General features: G+C 41.5%; 1 non-coding gene and 1 pseudogene across 1 annotated transcript; both read right to left on the bottom strand.

Moving 5' to 3' along the window:
• Window positions 1–5,969: 5,969 nt before the first annotated feature.
• On the bottom strand, window positions 5,970–7,247 carry LOC142456295 (palladin pseudogene; annotated as a pseudogene).
• Window positions 7,248–17,433: 10,186 nt separating this feature from the next.
• On the bottom strand, window positions 17,434–17,572 carry LOC142457576 (small nucleolar RNA SNORA8). Its single transcript, XR_012786285.1, has one exon. It is a non-coding gene; the product is annotated as a small nucleolar RNA SNORA8 (small nucleolar RNA).
• Between the last annotated feature and the right edge of the window lie 1,209 nt (window positions 17,573–18,781).

Below are 18,781 nucleotides of genomic sequence, written 5' to 3'. Positions count from 1 at the left end.
TTATCAAAGCAGCAGCACTCATCCAAGGACTAGTAAGAAAGAAAGAGGGGGGGAAAAATCAGGAAACATGGGGAAGAAGTGGAATAGGCAATGTTACGTTGAAGGGATTGCAAGGGATGAGATAAAAAGTAAAAGAATTCCCTTCCCCCCAGAAGAATTTACTTCTGAGGACAGCACTGAAGCTACAACTCAGGGAGAGCGACATGTCTGATCAGAGCACATGAGACCAAATGAAGGGGGAGGAAGAGAGAGTGGAGCACATCCTGGCCCACCAAGCCTAGAGGACAATATTCCCGCTCAGAGCAGCCAATCCACAGAGAAGACCATATGGCCAGCCCCACTACAAGATACAAAATTCCTCACTGACCCATAGCCCTACGGGGAACAACACTGGAGACAAAGTGCTTGAATTGCACCCGATCTGACCCCACCACACCGAGTCAAAACACTAGGGCGTGCAACAGAACAGCAAGGGGAGCAGAGCAAAGAAGGCCCAAGGGAATACCAAAAATAGACTTTGGAGCCAGGGCATGGCACCCCATCAAACTCGACCAGAAAACACTGCTAAAGGTCAACAAACAGACCTTGAACTATTTACAGGCTTTTCTTTTTTTGTCATTGGTTTTGTTGTTGTTGTTTTGGTTTGTTACTTTGTTTTTCTCTTTCTTATTTTTGTGAATATTATTATCTCTGCAGGTCTATCTTGATAAGACGGGTTGGATACACAATCTGGAGGAGAAAACAATGGGACTGATGGTCCCAGAGGGAGATGGGAGAGGAGGAGGTGGGGGAAAGGAAGTGGTATTAACAAACCCTGGGACAAGGGAACGGCAAGTGATTCAAAGTCAGTGGTGAGGAGGGTGTAAAAGGCCTCGTAGGGCTTGGTAGGGTTTGGTCAAGGGTAATGTAACCGAAAGGAATTACTGAAATCCAAAGAAGGCTAAGCATGATAGTAGGACAATGGAAAGTAAAAGGAAATAGAGGAAATAACTAGGTGGCAAAGGGAATTTATAGAGGTCGAAATACAGGTATGCACATATGTAAATATATTTATATATGATGCTGGGGAAATAGATATATGTGCATATATTTATAGGTTTCGTATTAAAGTAGTAGCAGATGGACATTTGGCCTCCACTCAAATACTTGCTTAATGCAACACACTTTGTTCTATTAAAGTGGCATTCCATGATGCTCACCTTCCACACGATTGCTAAAGACAAAAGTGGGTGCAAAAGCAAATGTGGTGAAGAAAGCTGATGGAGCCTGGCTATCAAAAGATGTAGCATATAGGGTCTTAAAGACTTGAAGGTAAGCAAGTGGCCATCTAGCTTAGAAGCAATAAAACTCACATAGAAGGAGCACACCAGACTATGCTATCATGAGGTGTCAAAGGGATAAGGTATCAGGCACCAAAGAACAGAAAATTAAATTATTGTAAATGAGAGGGAGTGCAGACTGGAGACCCAAGACCCATCTGTAGGCAACTGAACATCCCCTTTCAGAAAGGTCGTGGGGAGGAGACAAGCCATTCAGGGTGCAATACAGCAACTATGAAACATACAACTTTCCTCTAGTTCCTAAATGCTTCCTCTGCCCCACCCCCACCCCCAATATCATGATCCCATTTCTACCTTACAAATCCAGCTAGACCAAAAGATATACACTGATACAGATAGGAACTGGAAACACAGGGAATGCAGGGCGGATGATCCCTTCAGGACCAGTGGTGAGAGTGGCGATACCAGGAGGGTGGAGGGAAGGTGGGGTAGAAAGGGGGAACCGATTACAAGGATCTACATATAACCTCCTACCTGGGGGATGATTAACAGAAAAGTGGGTGAAGGGAGACATCGGACAGTGTAATATATGACAAAATAATGATAATTTACAAATTATATAGGGTTTATGAAGGAGGGAGTAGTGGGAAAGGAGGGGGAAAATGAGGAGTGATACCAAGGGCTCAGGTAGAAAGAAAATGTTTTGAGAATGATGAGGACAACGAATGTAAGAATGTCCTTGACACAACGATGGATGGATGCATTGGGATAAGAGTTGAATGAGCCCCAATAAAATGATCTTTTTTAGAGTATATGAATTGTAGAATGGAAAACTAATGTTCAGACACAAGGAAGAGATGAGCCAGTCGGGGTGCAGTATAGCACCGTGAAGCACTCGACCTTCCTCTAGTTCTTTAATGCTTCCTCCCTCCACCCAACCTCAGCCAGGTGTCACTTTGGGGTGTCACTTCGGAATAATGGATGCTAGAAAACCTTAGCTGGAGCAGGCAACAATTCCCTGTACATCTTGGATAACTCCTCCCACTTCGCTGAGCTTCATCCTCCTCTGGAATGCCCCCTGTGATCTTAACAATCTCACTGTTCCACCATCTCTCTCATAGTTAAATGGTCCTCAGAGATGTTTCAACATCATGTGTAACCAGAAGCACTGATTCCTCTTCTCTATAGCAAAGCAACAAAACTGAACATGAAAAAGTTTTTAAAGAATATCGCCACACGTACTGACCCTAGTTAAGTACAACCATACACTTCATAGGATTAGTTTTACTGGTTTATTCGTCTAAGGTCAGGATTATGTAGGAAAATCTAATCAACTGGCCTAATATTGCTTTCAGAGCTTCTGTTTTACCTCCTCATGTGGTGAGTCTTAAAAGTGTGCAAGTAACCATCCAAGATACAAGAATTGGTCTCTATTTGTCTCGAGGCACAAAGGGACCCAGAAATCAGAAGAAACTGCACTTTAAGTCTAACTGCCTCTATGAACCACTGACTCCTTTGCCATAGGGCTAAAAGAACTGTATACCAGCTACTAAGACTGAATGTTTTTAATTATGGCTTCAAGAGATGGGTTCTGATCAAAAGGAATAGGAAATGTGGAACAAGATTTCAGAATTCTAGCAAATCCAGACTTTCTGAGCCACTGAGACTACAAGAGTCTCCAAATCTTATGCCCTGAGATCATCTTTAATCTTTGATCCAAAACTTAATTGTTAAACCAATTAATGATTTAACGCAATAATTAAATAATACTTTACCTTAAACACAGCCCTCTTTAAAAAATATGTGTATAAGAGCAAACAGACAACAAGAATTCTATATAGAATAGATGAAAAGTTTAGGAGACATGGAATTTAAATTAATGGTCGTGAAATAATTTGGGTGGAGGTAGTGAAATTCATGACACAATGTGAGGAATAGAATCTGTGTCAATAAATTTTACATGTAGAAGTTGTTGAGTGGGTATGTGTTACACTGTGTATAGTTTCACCCAAAACAAAAAAAAATGCATATTTTTTAATTCTTGAAAAATCACTGTGTTAGTCTAGGTACTTTAGAGAAACAAACCCACAGAAACTCATGTATAAGAGTTTTATATAAAGGTTAAGTGAACATCAAGAAAACATCCCAACCCAGTGTTGCCCAAGCCCACAAGTCCAACATTAGCCCATATGTCCAACACCAATCCACAAAGTCCTTCTCCATCTTACAAAACAGACGCAATGACGCCAACTGCAGGAGGAAAGCCAAATCAGTGAATGTGTAAGCATTTCAGCACTGGCAGGGATCTCCACACGGCTGCTCCAGCACCCAGGGTTGCATTGGGGTAGGTCCATGCGGCTTCTCCTCGGGGATGTCTTGCAGGAAGTCAGCCTTGCCAACTGAAACAGGGAACTGGCTAAGGCAGCTGCACCCTGGTCTGACCATGAGAAAACAAGAGACCCGATAAATCAAGGCAGGCTCACTGAGCCATTTATCCCTTTGCCCTTCAATTAACTCCACAAGTGTTTATCGGCCAGGTTTGCACAATAAACTAACTCAATCACCATCAAATAAAATTAAGCATTTTACCTTTTCAGTGGTATGAGCCTATAAAGACTTGAGTTTATTTTTAAATTAAGAAACCAAGAATAGTTTAATAAAGTAGATGTCACCAAAGTGTTTACAAAAGGAAGAGAAATGTTGTAATGGCTTTGTGAAAATATTCATTTATAGTTGAATAAAAATCAGGATCCACATTAAGATTAAAAAATAATGTTTGGATGCAAACATGCAAATTCAAAAATGTAATTAATTTCACTAACTGGTACACTTAGAAATTGTTGGATTGGTATCTCTTTGGTGTGTATATTCTCAATAAGGAGGAAAAATTTTAAATCTTTTGACTCAAAACTTAAAATGGTTGTTTGGAAGGTTAGTTTATAAACTAGAAAAAATATTTTAACTATATTTCTCTTGATTATAAAGGGAAAACAGGTTTCTTACAGAAAAGATTAAAAATACCCCCCAAAATTTTATTTGTTAAATATTTTATGTTAAATCCACATTACACCAGCACAACAATCCAAGGAAGTGTGACAATACTTTTTATATTTTTTAACTATAAATACAATATGAAAGGTGGCAAAACAATGCTAGTTAATCCTAAACACAGAAAATTAGCAAGTCACATTCAGAAAAATTTGATGAGTAATAATATGCAACATAAGTCATATTTCTGCAATCTAGATAGCTCGGTGAGACAGTTTGTCTGGTACCTAATAACATATTAGCATTGTATCAACTGTAGTCAAAGAACCTTGTACCACTCGGCCTACAATATCTGCCACCCAGTGCTGGTGCCTCTTAATTCCTGAAAACTTTGCTGGTTGGTGTTCTTGCAGAGAAGTAGAAAGCTGTACATCTGAAGCAGTAAAAGAAATATGAAATAATATATGGGGAGGTACACAGATATAAAATTATTTTAAAAACAACTACATACTGAATTGAGTATCTGAGCTAAGAGAGTTCAACACTTTTAGTATAAATAATGAAAGATAACACATGTGTTTGCATAAGAATTACAGTGTTCTTTTTCATAACAAAGTACCAGGAAAACCTCATGTTTTATAATATTAGGCCAAATGACCTTTTCTCCTTTTAAAGATTTAGTAGTTCCGACTTAAAACCATCAAGTCTGATCAGAATCGGCTCAATCTAGCTGATGCAAAATCACCTGCCTTTTAAAAGTCGTCCCAGCGGAGACGCCCTTACAAACTGCTCAGTACCCAGCATCTTCTCAGAGCAAGCTTTCAGGAGGGACACGGGCTAGTATTTCCCTTTGCCATATCTTGCTGCCTTTGAGTGCTGTTGATCTAAATGTTGTCCTTCCTTCCCTCTTTCTCCTCCCAAGCCCTTGTTTCCTCCAACTCCCAGAAACTCTGGTCCATCTGGCTGGTTTGGGTTTCTTTGGTGGAATGGACTGTCCCACAGATCTGCTTTCTATTACTGATACTTAAATCAGTCTTTTAAAATAGTTTGTAAATCAGCTTCCTAGCAAGGTAGCATGAAAAGAAAATTCTAGACATAAAGAAAAAAGTTAAAGAACTTAGGTATTAACCTTGTTAGGAAACTCTTGGCATTAGTGAAATTTAAGGCAAGTAGTTCTTTTATGAATTATATAAAACAGTTTGCAAAGACAAGGCATTTACTTGGGCCTCGTTTTCCTTTTTTATCCATACAAATTGCACTTGGTTCACTGGAGCTGTCTGAAAATGCTACCACTTCAGAATCATTTTAATATGATTTGTAGCACAACTGCCTCGTCATAAGCATTTCACTCTCGTCCTGTTCCATAGAATGGACAGCTTGTGTTGTAGGGCCCTGGTTGAGCATACGAGTGGTGGCCACCTGTGCACAACTGATTTCCTGGAGCATGTTGGCAGTTCAGACTAGGTTAATCACAGCAAGGTCTAAAGTGGATGGTGAATGTGAATTGTCTGTGCACTCTGTACATTTCGCCTAATTAAAACTCTAGGTTTGGTATAGTAAGTAAGGGAAATAGTATTTTGGTGGAGTTTTTTCCCTTTATAGTTCAAGTTATGTTTCTGCCTTTGACATAATGTGACAAAGAACTATGGTTGGTCAAGGCCAACGCTGTGACAGGGTGTTGGCTCTAACAAGAATGTCATCTCACAGGTCCTCACTCTCCACCCAGCCTGAGTTGAGTGTCAGGTGAGATGGGCTGGCTTCAGGTTGGAACACAGCTTTAATAGCTAGTTCCTGGTCCGAAAATGCTGCTTACCGGCTGACTGAGGGCCGTGCTTTGTTTGGCTTGGTGCTCTGTGGCTGCTGATGCCACTGGATGTAAACACCCAGCCTGGCTGTACAGGACACAAACCCGGCTTCCCCCTTGACTGACACGGTGTACCACCCAGCATCTTTGTGGCTTCCTGGATGAGCAGGCGGATGTAGCCATGGTTATCCTGATGCATGCCCACTCTGTCGGGAAAATATCTGCGGCGGGGACACTCCAGCCACACAGGGTAGCAGTCGGCCACGCCAGTGGTTTGCAGCTTCTTGGTGAACAGAGGCGATTGTGTGCTTCTTTAGCAGCAAGCACAAGCTCCAGGCTGAATGAGCTCTGTAGTGCTCTGCCGGTGGCTGTGCACGGGTAGATGCCGGCGTCTCGGAATGTGACTGGTTCAATGATCAGAGAATCCACCATGTTCTCACGCACCAGCATCTTGGGAGCACTGCCGGGCCGTCCGGGCTTCCCATCTCACTGCCAGCTTAGATTCGGGGTTGGTAGTCCACTGACTTTGCAATCCGTTCTGCAGTTTCCCTGCTTAACAGCCAGAGCGCAAAGTGAGGTCTGAAGAATCGCTCCTGAATCAGTTCAGGTTCATCTCCACTCTCTCTCTTGATCTTGAAGGAGAATGGGGACTGCGGCCTCTTTGGTTGACAGCCTGTACCAGTAAACGTCCAGTACAACTGATGCCATCCTGAGAGTTTGCTGCCAGAATGGTGTAGTTCCCATCATCATCAAAGGTGGGAGCTGTGGTCAGGAGAGAGAGAGCAGGTCCCCTCAAGATCTCTTTGAATGATGTCGCGTTCACTCTTTGGAGAGACTTGCTTCCCATCCATAAACCAATAGATCTTCGGCTTTGGGTCACCAGCCCCTCTGCATGTGAAAGTCATGGGCATTCCCTCAAAGATTTTGTAATGTTTCAGCTGTACCTCAAAGAATGACTCCACTCCATTTTGCACAGGCACATCTCTGTACCGAACCTCTTCACCTGACTCATCCACAGGAGGCTTTGCAGCCTGTATTCTATCTCTCTGATAGGCCTCTGCTCACAGCTGGAGACTGTATTCCTGATTAGTTGTTTCCTCCTCTGGCTCCTGAACATTAAAGACAGTTGCACTATCAGCACCTAGTAGTCGACAAGCCATTCTTTCTTCAAATGTTAACCTCAGTTGGCTGTTGTTCAGGAGGTCCTCTGTGCAGCAGTTTTCTTTCCGGGTCTTGAATGACAGCATCTTTTGTGCCTCAGATTTCCTCATGAGAAGCTATTCTAGCAGTTCTACCTACTTTCTCTGGAAATCTCTGCTGTCTCCCTTTACCCATTTTTCTGTTGTCCACCCCCCTGGGAGGGGATTCTATGTAGATAATTGTGATCCAGTCCCCCTTTTGTCCCTTATGTTCCCCTCCCCCTCCTGATATCACTACTCTCATTATTGGTCGTAAGGGGTTTACCTGTAATGGATTCCCTGTGTTTCCAGCTCTGATCTGTACCTGTGTACATGCTCTGGTCTAGTCAAATTTGTAAGGTAGAATTGAGGTCATGATAGTGGGGAGGGGGAGGAAGCATTAAAGAACTAGAGGAAAGTTGTGTGTTTTATGGGTGCTATACTGCACCCTGACTGACTCTTCTCACCTTTATAACCCTTCTGTAAGGAGATGTCCAGTTGTCTATAGATAGGCTTTGGATCTCCACTCTGCACTCTGCACTCCCCCTCATTCACATTGATATGATTTTTTTTGTTCTGGGTCTTTAATGTCTGATACCATGATCCCATCAACACCTCATGATTACACAGGCTGGTATTTCTCTTCCATGTGGGCTTTGTTGTTTCTCAGCTAGATGGCCACTTGTTTATCTTCAAGCCTTTAAGACCTCAGACGTTATGTCTGTTGATAGCGAGGAACCATCAGCTTTCTTCACGGCATTTGCTTATGGACCTATTTTGTCTTCAGTGATCTTGTCGGGGAAGGTGAGCATCACAGAGGGCCAAGTTATTAGAACAAAGTGTTCTTGCATTGAGGGGGTACTTGAGTTGAGGTCCAATGTCCATCTGCTACCTTAATACTTAACATATAAATATATGTACATAGATCTATTTCCCTATTGTTTTATGTAAGTATGTTTACATATGTTCATGCCTGTATTTAGACCTCTATAAATGCCCTTTGCTTTCTAGTTCTTTCCTCTACTTCCGTTTACTTTCCTCTTGTCCCACCATCATGTTCAGCCTTCATTCGCGTTTCAGTCATTCCTTGCTGCTACAGTTCCCTTGATCAAGCCCCACCAGGCAGCCAAAAAAAATTTTTTTAAATGCTTAATCATTTTATTGAGAGGTCTTACAGATATAACAATCCATAATTCAATTACATAAAGCATAATTGTAAAATTGATGCCACCATCAGGTTCAAAACATATCCTTTCTTCTTGAACTCTTGAACCCTTATTCCCTCCCTCCCCCTAGGAACAGATATATATATATATATAATATCCCTAATAAAAATATTTATACATATATTTATTAACCATATATTACACCATCTGTTCACCTACAAGTCTGTTATTTGTTCCCCTCAAGTAGGGCTATACAGTCATCATTTCTATCAGTTCTCCCCTTTCCACCCCCCACCAACCCTCTCTTCCCATATCCTCAGGGAATCATTACTCCCATTACTGTTTATGAAAGGTTTATCTAGCTGCAGTCCATGAATCATACTATCTTAATTATATAAATTAACACACACAGATCTAACAAGATTAATGAGGTAAAATTAAGGTCATAAGAGGGATCACACTTCAACCCAGTGCCCCAAGGTGTGAATGCAACATTCCCCGGCGTAGAGTAGAAAACCAGTAGAGAAGTCTGGGGGCCTAGCCCCAGTCCCAAATACTAAGTGATGCCTGCCCCACCCCCAGAAGAATTTATTTCAAAGGGCAGCCTTGAAACTGCAGCTCCAGGAGAGGGACATATCTGATCAGAGCACATGAGAGCAGATGAAGGGGGAGTAGGAGAGAGTGGAGCACATCCTGGCCCACCAGGCCTTGATGAAAATGACCCCAATTAGAACAGCCAGTCCACACTATGAGACATGATGCTCCTCACTGACCCATGGCCCTGCAGAGGACAGCGCCAGAGATACAGTGTGGGAATTGCACCCGATCTGATGTCGCCACACCAAGGCAAAGCACTGGGGGAGTGCAACAGAACAACAAGGGAATAGAGCAGTAAGGTCCCCAAGGAATGCTGAAGGTGGACTTTGGTGCCAGGGCGTGGTGCCACAACAGACTGTACTGGAAAAGACTTCTAAAGGCCAACAAATGATCCTTGAAATAACTACAAGCTTTTCTTTCTTATGTTTTGTTCTTTTTCAGTAGTTTGTTGTTGTTTTGTTGTATATTGTTGCTTGGTTTTTCTCTGTCTTGTTTTTGTGCATGTTATTATCTCCACAGGTCTGTCTAAATAAGATAGGATGGATGGACAATCTGGAGGAGAAAACAACGGGACCAACAGTTCCTAGGGGCCATGGGATAGAGGGGGGTGGGGAAAGGAAGCAGTGTTAACAAACCCAGGGACAAAGGAAAAACAAGTGATCCAAATTGGTGATGAGATGGGTGTGGGAGGCCTGGGAGGGCATGATCAAGGGTAATGTAACCAAGAGGAATTGTTGAAACCCAGGTGGGGAATGAGCATGATAGTGGGACAGGAGGAAAGTCAAGGGAAAGAGTTGGAAGGTAAAGGGCATATATATATATAGATCTAGATAAAGACATGTACATATACAAATATATTTATATATGAGAATAGGAAATAGATCTATGTGCCTATATTTATAGGTTTAGTATTAAGGTAGCAGAAGGACATTGGGCCTCCACTCAAGTACTCCCTCGATGGAAGAATGCTTTCTTCTATTAAATTGGCATTCTGTGACGCTCACCTTCCCAACACAACCGCTGAAGACAAAGTGGGTGAATAAGAAAATGTGGTGAAGAAAGCTGATGGTGCCCAGCTATCAAAAGATATAGCATCTGGGGTCTTAAAAGCTTGAAGGTAAGCAAGCGGCCATCTAGCTCAGAAGCAACAAAGCCCACATGGAAGAACACACCAGCCTGTGTGATCACGAGGTGCCGAAGGGATCAGTTATCAGGCATCAAAGAACAAAAAATCATATCATTGGGTGCACACCTCCATGATATAATCACTGAAGACAAAGTGGGTGTATAAGCAAATGTGGTGAAGAAAGCTGATGGTGCCCGGCTATCAAAAGATATAGCATCTGGGGTCTTAAAAGCTTGAAGGTAAAGAAGGGGCCATCTTGCTCAGAAGCAACAAAACCCACATGGAAGAAGCACACCAGCGTGTGTGATCATGAGGTGGTGGGATGGGATCAGGTATAAGACATCATCAGAACAAAAAACTCTTACCACAGTGAATGAGGGGGCAAGTGCAGAGTGGAGACACAAGGCCCATTTGTCGGCCACTGGAGATCCATTGCAGAGGGGTCTAGGGGAGGAGATCAGTCAGTCAAGGTGCGATGTAGCAATGATGAAAATTACAACTTTCCTCTAGTTCCTAAATGCTTCCTCTCTCCTCCCCTCCTCCCCCCCCCCCCCACTATCATGATCCAAATTCTACCTTGAAAGTCTGGCTAGACCAGAGGATGTACATTGCTACAGATAGGAACTGGAAATGCAGGGAATCCGGGGCAGACCAGTGGTGTGAGTGGCGATACTGGGAGGGTAGAGGGAGAGTGGGTTGGAGGGAGGGAACCAATTACAAGGATCTACATGTGATCTCCTCCCTGGGGGATGGACAACAGAAAAGGGAGTGAAGGGAGACGTTGGACAGGGCAAGATGTGACAAAATAATAATTTATAAATTATCAAGGGTTCATGAGAGAGAGGGAGCAGGGAGGAAGGGGGAAAAATGAGGACCTGATTCCAGGGGCTTCATGAGAGCAAATGTTTTGAGAATGATGAGGGCAATGAATGTACAAATGTGTGCTTTACACAAATAATGTGTGTATGGTGATAAGAGTTGTATGATCCCCTAATAAAATTATTTTTTAAAAAGTAAGGTGAGGAAATATTAAAGAACTGGAGGATACTTAGGTATTTCATCAGTGCTATACAACACCTTGGATATATCATTCTTATGTGTGGCCCTTCTGTGAGAGGCTATCCAACTATCTTACAGGTGGATTTGGGAATCTCCACTTTATCTATGCTCCTTCACCTCAATTTGATTGCTTATTTTTGAACTTCTGATACCTATTCCCATCGACATCTCATGATCACACAGGCTAGAGTGCTTCTTCCATGTGGGCTTTGTTGCTTCCCTGATAGATGGCCACTTGTTTAACTTCCAGCCTGTAAGACCCCAGATGTTATGTCTTTTAATAGCCAGGCACCACCATCTTTCTTCACCACATTTGCTTATACACCCGGTTTGTCTTCAGTGATCATGTCAGAAAGGTGACTATCATATATTGCCACATTATTAGAACAAGCTTTTCTTGTACTGAGGTAAGATTGAAGTAGAGGCTCAAAGTTCATCTGTTTCCTTATTGTATTTAATATATATATCCTTATATTTATATATTTACATTTATACCTATATACAATTTTTACTTTATTGTGTTTTCCACTTTTTCTTTTCTCCTCCTCACCATCATGTGTACTCATCATTCATCTCTTAATAAGTTCTCTTGGATACATTTCAATTGGTCAGACATGACCAGGAATTCTACACCCGCCTCACCATCAATTGTAGATCCCTTATTATTCCCCTGTCACTGTCATTATTGGCTCACCCTCTCCCCGCCCCCCTCTGCCTCCTGCTCTCCCATGCCACCCCAGAACCATCGGCCCTGTTGCTGTGTCCTTGAGATTGCTTATCCTGTGTGTCTTATATAGATAGACACCAAAAGAAAGAAAAGGAGACAAAGGCCATACAAACAGTGCCAAGTCGAACTGTTGTCCTGACCCAAAGTAGATAAGTATCTCTCTGTTAAATAGCGAGCAGAGCCTGTTATAATCCATCAGTCCAATCCCCTTTTCGTTCAGGGTTCCATATCCCAGGACCTGCTTACCTGGCATCACGAATGCCCTTTCAGTCCTCAGCATTCGTGACGGAGCAGTGAGCCTTCTACTAAGCCCCATTGCTCTTCCTGCAAGCAGGGATGGAGTGGTCTAGGGCCCCCACTCACATCCCATCACACCTTCAGACTTTCAGCGTGACCCTGTGTGACTATCCCCCAACCAGTTCAGATGAGGTGCCAAGCACTAGCCCATGGGTCAGAAATCTACAGTTGGGATTCTTCAGGGATTTCATGGCTTTGCTCCTGTTGCTGGTCTGTTACACTCCCCTCTTGGTTTGCTATCATGTGGGTGGTTCAGACCGAGCTCACTCCCAAATTGCATCTTCAATGCTGACCTCTGTAGCTCTGTGACATCATGTCTCCAGCTTAGGCCAGCCCTGCAATCCTCTCTGTGAAAAAGCTGCTCCAAGCAGGTACATAGCCCCCAAGGTTTGGCGCACCACAATGAGGTCTACTTGCTCTCTGCTTTTCTTGTGGAGACATAAACAATACCCCTGCCTTGAGTGGATTGGTGCCCTGTTCCCCCATTGCCGTCCTTGTTCTTCCTTCGCCCATCTGTGGGCCTTAAAAGTATATTGGTGGGGGAGGGGGTGTAGAGATATGAAGATATCTTCTTCCATTACAGGTGTTATCTGGATCATTTTTATTTTTTGTTTATTTATGTTTTTGATGAAGTATGCATCGTTGGGTTTGGTCTGGCTCTATTTTTAACCCTTATTTCCTCTTTTTTAAAAATTCCTTTTATTGGAAGCTCGTATAACTCATCAATATCCATCCATACATAAATTGTGTAAAGCACATTTGTACATTCATTGCCCTCATCATTCTCAAAACATTTGCTCCCCACTTAAGCCCCTGGCATCAGCTCCTCGTTTTCCCCTCCATCCCCTCTCCCCCCTCTCTCATTAACCCTTGATAATTTATAAATTATTTTGTCATATCTTACACTGTCCAATGTCTCCCTTCACCTTCTTTTCTGTTGTCTGTCCCCCAAGGAGAAGGTCACATGTAGATCCCTGTAATCGGTTCTCCCTTTCCAACCCATCCTCCCTTCACCCTCCAAGTATTGCCACTCTCACCACTAGTCCTGAAGTGATCACCCGCCCTGGATTCCCTGTGTTTCCAGTTCCTATCTGTAGCAGTGTACATCCTCTGGTCTAGCCAAATTTGTAAGGTAGAATTGGGATCATGATAGTGGGGGCAAGGAAGCATTTAGGAACTAGATGAAAGTTGTATGTTTCATCATTGCTACACTACACCCTGACTGACTTGTCTCCTCCCCATGACCCTTCCATAAGTGGATGTCCAATTGCCTACAGATGGGCTTTGGGTTCCCACACCGCACTCCTCCTCATTCACAATCATACGAGTTTTTTGTTCTTTGATGCCTGATATCTCATCCCTTTGACACCTTGTGAGCACACAGTCTGGTGTGCTTCTTCCATGTGGGCTTTATTTCTCCTCAGGTAGATGGGCACTTGTTTACTTTCAAGCCTTTAAGACCCCAGACGCTATATCTTTTGATAGCCAGGCATCATCAGTTTTCTTCACCACATTTGCTTAGGCACCCATTTGTCTTCAGCGATCATATCAGGGAGGTAAGCACACAATGATATGATTTTTTGTTCTTTGATGACTGATAACTGATCCCTTAGACACCTCGTGATCACACAGGTTGGTGTGCTTCTTTCATGTGGGCTTTTGGTCTTGCTCTTGCCAGACTATCTGGTCCTCAGTCCCGGGACAATGTGATACATACATTTTTTCCCCTTACCCTGTTCTGCTGTTTGAACTGCTTGAATTTATCACAGTGAACTCATGTTGAACATGTCCTTTTGTGCTTGGTTGACTTCGCTTAGCATAATATCCTCCAACTCCTTCCACAAGATGAGGTGTCTCTTCATTTCTTCACTGTTATTTAGGGATGCATTGTACTCCATTGTGTGTATATACCAGAAGGGTTTTTTTAATCCATTCATCTATTGATGGAAATTTATGCTGTTTCCAGTTCTTTGTGATTATGAACTGCACAGCATTGAATAAAAGAGTACAGATAACTGGTCATGGCCTGTTTCTTATTTCTTTGGGGTATACGCCTAGTAGTGGAATTGCTCAATTTCCATCTGTTTTAGTTATCACGAAATCGCTTTTCCACAGTGGCTGTACGTATCTACAAGACCCCCAACAGCATGAATAAGAATTCCTATCTTACCACACCCCTTCCAATATTTGTTGCTATCTGCTTTCTTGAATTGGGCTATCCTTGTGGATGTTAGGTTGTATCTCATAGTTCTTTTGATTTACATTTCCTGAAAGGCTGAAGACTGGGAATATTTTCTCATATGTTTATTGGCTATTCAGGTGGCCTCCCTTGTGAATCTTCTGTCCAAGTCTTCAGCCCACCTTCCTCAGTAGGTTATTCATTTTTTTTCTTGTTGTAAGGTTGCAGGATTCTGTAGATTTTAGTAATAAGACCTTTGTCTGATATGTTATTACTAAATATCTTTTCCTGCTCTGTGGGCTCTCTTATTACTCTCTTGATAAAGACTTTCGATGTACACGAGTGTTTTATCTTTAGTATGTCCCACACGTCTGTTTCATCTTCCTCTGGGTGTGTATTCTTCATCATTACTGATAGCCCATGTATTCTCTGTGCTAAGGTTCTTAGCTTTGTACCAATATTTTTCATTGATGATCCTGATAGTTTGGGGTTTTAGCTCTGACCTCATTTTAAAGTCAGGTAATGTAAGCCCTCTGACTTTATTCTTCTTGAGGAGTTCTTTGCCAATTCTGAGCTTCTTCCCTTTCTATATGAAGTTGGTAGTCAGTTTTTCCAATTCTTTGAAAAAAACATGGTGGTATCTGTATCAGTATTGCATTGAACCTATATAGTATCTTAGGTACGATTAACATCTTTCTGATATTGAGTCTATGTTTTCCATTTGTAAAGGCCATTTGGGCTTCTTGTAATAATGTTCTATAGTTTTCTTCATACTGGTCTTTTGTGTTTTTCATTTGGGTATATCCCTAGATCTTTCTATTTATCCTTAGCTATTGTGAAGGGTACTGCCTCCTTGATCTCTCTTTCTGTAATCCCATCAGTTGTATATAGCAATTCAATTCCAGTACTCCTATAGTGGAGCCTTTGGAGTTCTCAATATTTAAAATCATACCATCTGCAAATAATGATCGTTTCACTTCTTCTTTCCCCAGTTGCATACCTTTGATATCCTTCTGTTGCCTCGTATTATTACCTAGGACATCCAGGACGATGCTGAATACGCGTCTGTGTTAGTCTGGGTATACTAGATAAACAATTTCATAGACCCTCGTATCAGTATAAGAAAGAGGTTTATATACAAGAGCAACTGAATATTGAGAAAACATCCCAGGTCTGTCCAGATCAAATCCATCAGACCGATATTAGCCCATATGCCCAATACCAATCTACAAAGTCCTCTTCAGACTCATGAACATATGCAATGACACTGAATGCAGGCAGATCACAGGCCAGTCAGAGTTGTGAGAGAGACTCTCCTGCCTCCAAGAAGTAAATTCAGGAGTTCCCAGAATTCTCAAGAGAAGGCCATACCCACACAGTGGCCTCATTCATTATATTTTGATTGACAGGCCAAACTCCACCCCTTCACTTGTAATCCTCTCAATTGTAACTACCACAGTATCCTTTTCTAGTTCCCTTTTTCAGTGGGAAGGTGTTCATTTTTTTCTCCATTGATTGTAAACTGGCTGTTGGATTTTCGCATATGGCTTTAATTATATTGTGCTCATTTCTTTCCAGTCCTATCTTCTTGAGTATCTTATTTAGGAATGTATGTTGAGTGGTTTCAAATGCTTTTTCTGCTTCTATTGATATTATCATGTGGTTCTTGTCCTTTTTCTTGTCAGTGTGGTGGATAATGTTCATGAGTTTTCAAATGTTGAACCATCCCTGCATCCCTGGTTTGAAGCCCACTTGATCATGAGAAATTATTATTTTCATATACTTTTGTGTTCTATTGGCTAAGATTTTGTTAAGGATTTTTGCATCTCATTAGCAATTTCCACCTGCGGTTCTCTCGTCTTGTTGTATCCTTGCCCAGTTTGGGTATCAGTGTTATACTAGCTTCATAGAAGGTGTTTGGGAATTTATTGTCCTTTGCGATGTTCTGGAAGATCTTGTGTGAAATTGGTGCCAGCTCTTTCCTGAATGCTTGGTAGAATTCTTCTGTGAAGCCACTGAGCTGGGCTATTTTTAGTTGGTAGTTCCTTGATAGTTATATCTATTTCTTCTTTTGCTATGGGTCTGTTCAAGTTCTTGACGTCTGTATGAGCTCATCTGGGGAAGATTTGTTTTCCCAGGCCTTCCAAGTTGTTATATTCTTTGAAGTACAGTCCTTCATAGTACTGTATAATTAGTCTTTTTATTCCGTTAGCGTCCATTGTAATTTCCCCATTTCATCCCTCAACCTGGATACTGACATCTGCTCCTTCCTATGTTTTGTTAGGTTTGCCAATGGTTGGTTGATTCTGTTCATCCTTTCCCAGAACCAGCTTTTTATTGTTTTCTTGGTTGTTTTTGTTTTCCCACTCATTTATCTCTGCCCTGATTTTTATAACTTCTTTTCTTTGGGTATCAGAAGGATTAAGCTGTTGAATGTGTTCCAACGACTGAAGGTTTTTGTGATCGGGTATCCACCATAAGTCTCTCTCCTTTTTCATATGTGCATTTATCGCTATCAAGCATCCTCTGATTACTGCCTTTGCTACATCCCATAGGTTTTGGTATGTTGTATCCTCACTCTCTTAGGTTTCTAGAAACTTCCTAATTTTGTCTCTAATTTGGGCCAATATCCACTCCTTTTTTTCTACATTGCAAACATTTTTTATAAATTTATTTAATGTTAGTAAATTTTATTTAATGAGTTTTACATGTCTTTGTCATCCATCGGTTGCTATTTAGTTGTTCAAAATCTTCTAAAAGTTCATCTTCAAGATAACCCTTTTTCAAGGAGCCACCGTCGTCCAGTAGGCATTAATCACAGATCTGTCAGTTCTTCTGGTTACACCACTTTAACCTCCATTATGGACAAATGTCAAACATTTCATGCCTGAAACTTCTGTTATTCTCTTCAGGGCCATCTTTGGATCTGATTCATTCTGCCCTTCCTCTCAATTTCAGATATCCTACAAAAGAAAGTAATCAGTTCCTAACATTTTATCAACCAGCAGGCTATCATTCAAAGGAATTATGTGAATTGTATCAATAGAAATACTAGGTTTAACATGCACAAAGCCACGAAAACCAACGATGCCAGATACTGACTTTCTATCGCACTGTCCTTTGAACACCCCGGCAGGAAAAGGCTGCTGGATACAGATACCATGCAGTGCTGTATATCCACAAATTTTGAAAAAGTAAGTTATTCACCTTCCAAGTATTTGCCCTTGGGATTTGTGTGTGCATGCGTGTGTGTGTGTATGCGTGCGTGTGTGTGTGTGTGTTTTGGTTTTTCTTTGATTTTAAACCTTATGGCATAGTGGTCAGAGACGGAAGTCTGAGCGAACTCTATGTGCTTGAATTTGCTCAAACTTTACTTTTTCCCCAGCACGTAGTCTATTCTGGAATTTGTACCATGTGAACTTGAAAAGAATGTGATTTTTTGGTGCATTTTTTGCATTGAGTTCTATCAGATCAAGTTGTCTCTTTGTACAGTTTAGTTCTGTAGCCTCCTTGTTGAGCTTCTTTCCCTGCTGATCTATCTTTCTGGGAGAGCAGTTTGTTGAAGCTATGGTTATTGATCCTGTGATTTCTTTTTTCATCTTTTGAAGGATTTGTTTGACATATTTTGTGGGTCTCTCATTGGGTACGTATATGTTTATTATGCTTGCTGGCTCTTGTTCTACTGATCCGTTAAGCATTTAGATAAAGCCCATAATTATCTCTTGTTATGTCCTGCACCTTGAAATTGATTTTGTCAGAGATTAAAATTGCAACTCCTGCTTTATGTAGATTTCCATTAGCTTGATATACCTTCCACCAACCTCTGATACTAAACATGTTTTTGGCTGTGAGCTTGAGATGTGTCCCTTGCAGACCACTGATTGCTGTACTTTGTTTCCTAATCCAGGCTGCTAGCCTTTACCTTGTGATGGGGAACATCCATATGTGGATACATTGCTGTCATCTTATACCTTTTGTGATAGACATAAAAACAAAAATTTTATCAAGATATTGGTTACAAGTTGTAGGACAAATTCTCACCTTTTTTCCCTATCATATATGCAGGCAAATTCTTGACAAATGAGATCATATTCCATATGTTATTAGTTAAGTAGATATTTCACTGGACTTATCCGATCACTTCTCCCATAGTCTCTTTTAACTGATTTATTGGCACATAATCCACATATCATACCATTTAATAGTTTGGTCACATCAAGAAGAGTTGTAGAATCATTACTACATCCATTTTAGAACATTTTCTTCATTCTTCTACTCATTGTTATTACTTCACTTCCCCTCGACCTTCTTTGCCATATCCCCAAGAAGCCATTTACTGTCTCCAATAGATTCACTCATCCTGGATTTCATTTACCAAAG

This window comes from Tenrec ecaudatus, chromosome 9 (assembly GCF_050624435.1).
Source record: "Tenrec ecaudatus isolate mTenEca1 chromosome 9, mTenEca1.hap1, whole genome shotgun sequence".
NCBI classification, from domain to species: Eukaryota; Metazoa; Chordata; class Mammalia; order Afrosoricida; family Tenrecidae; genus Tenrec; species Tenrec ecaudatus.
This window is presented reverse-complemented; position numbering and strand designations above follow the sequence as displayed.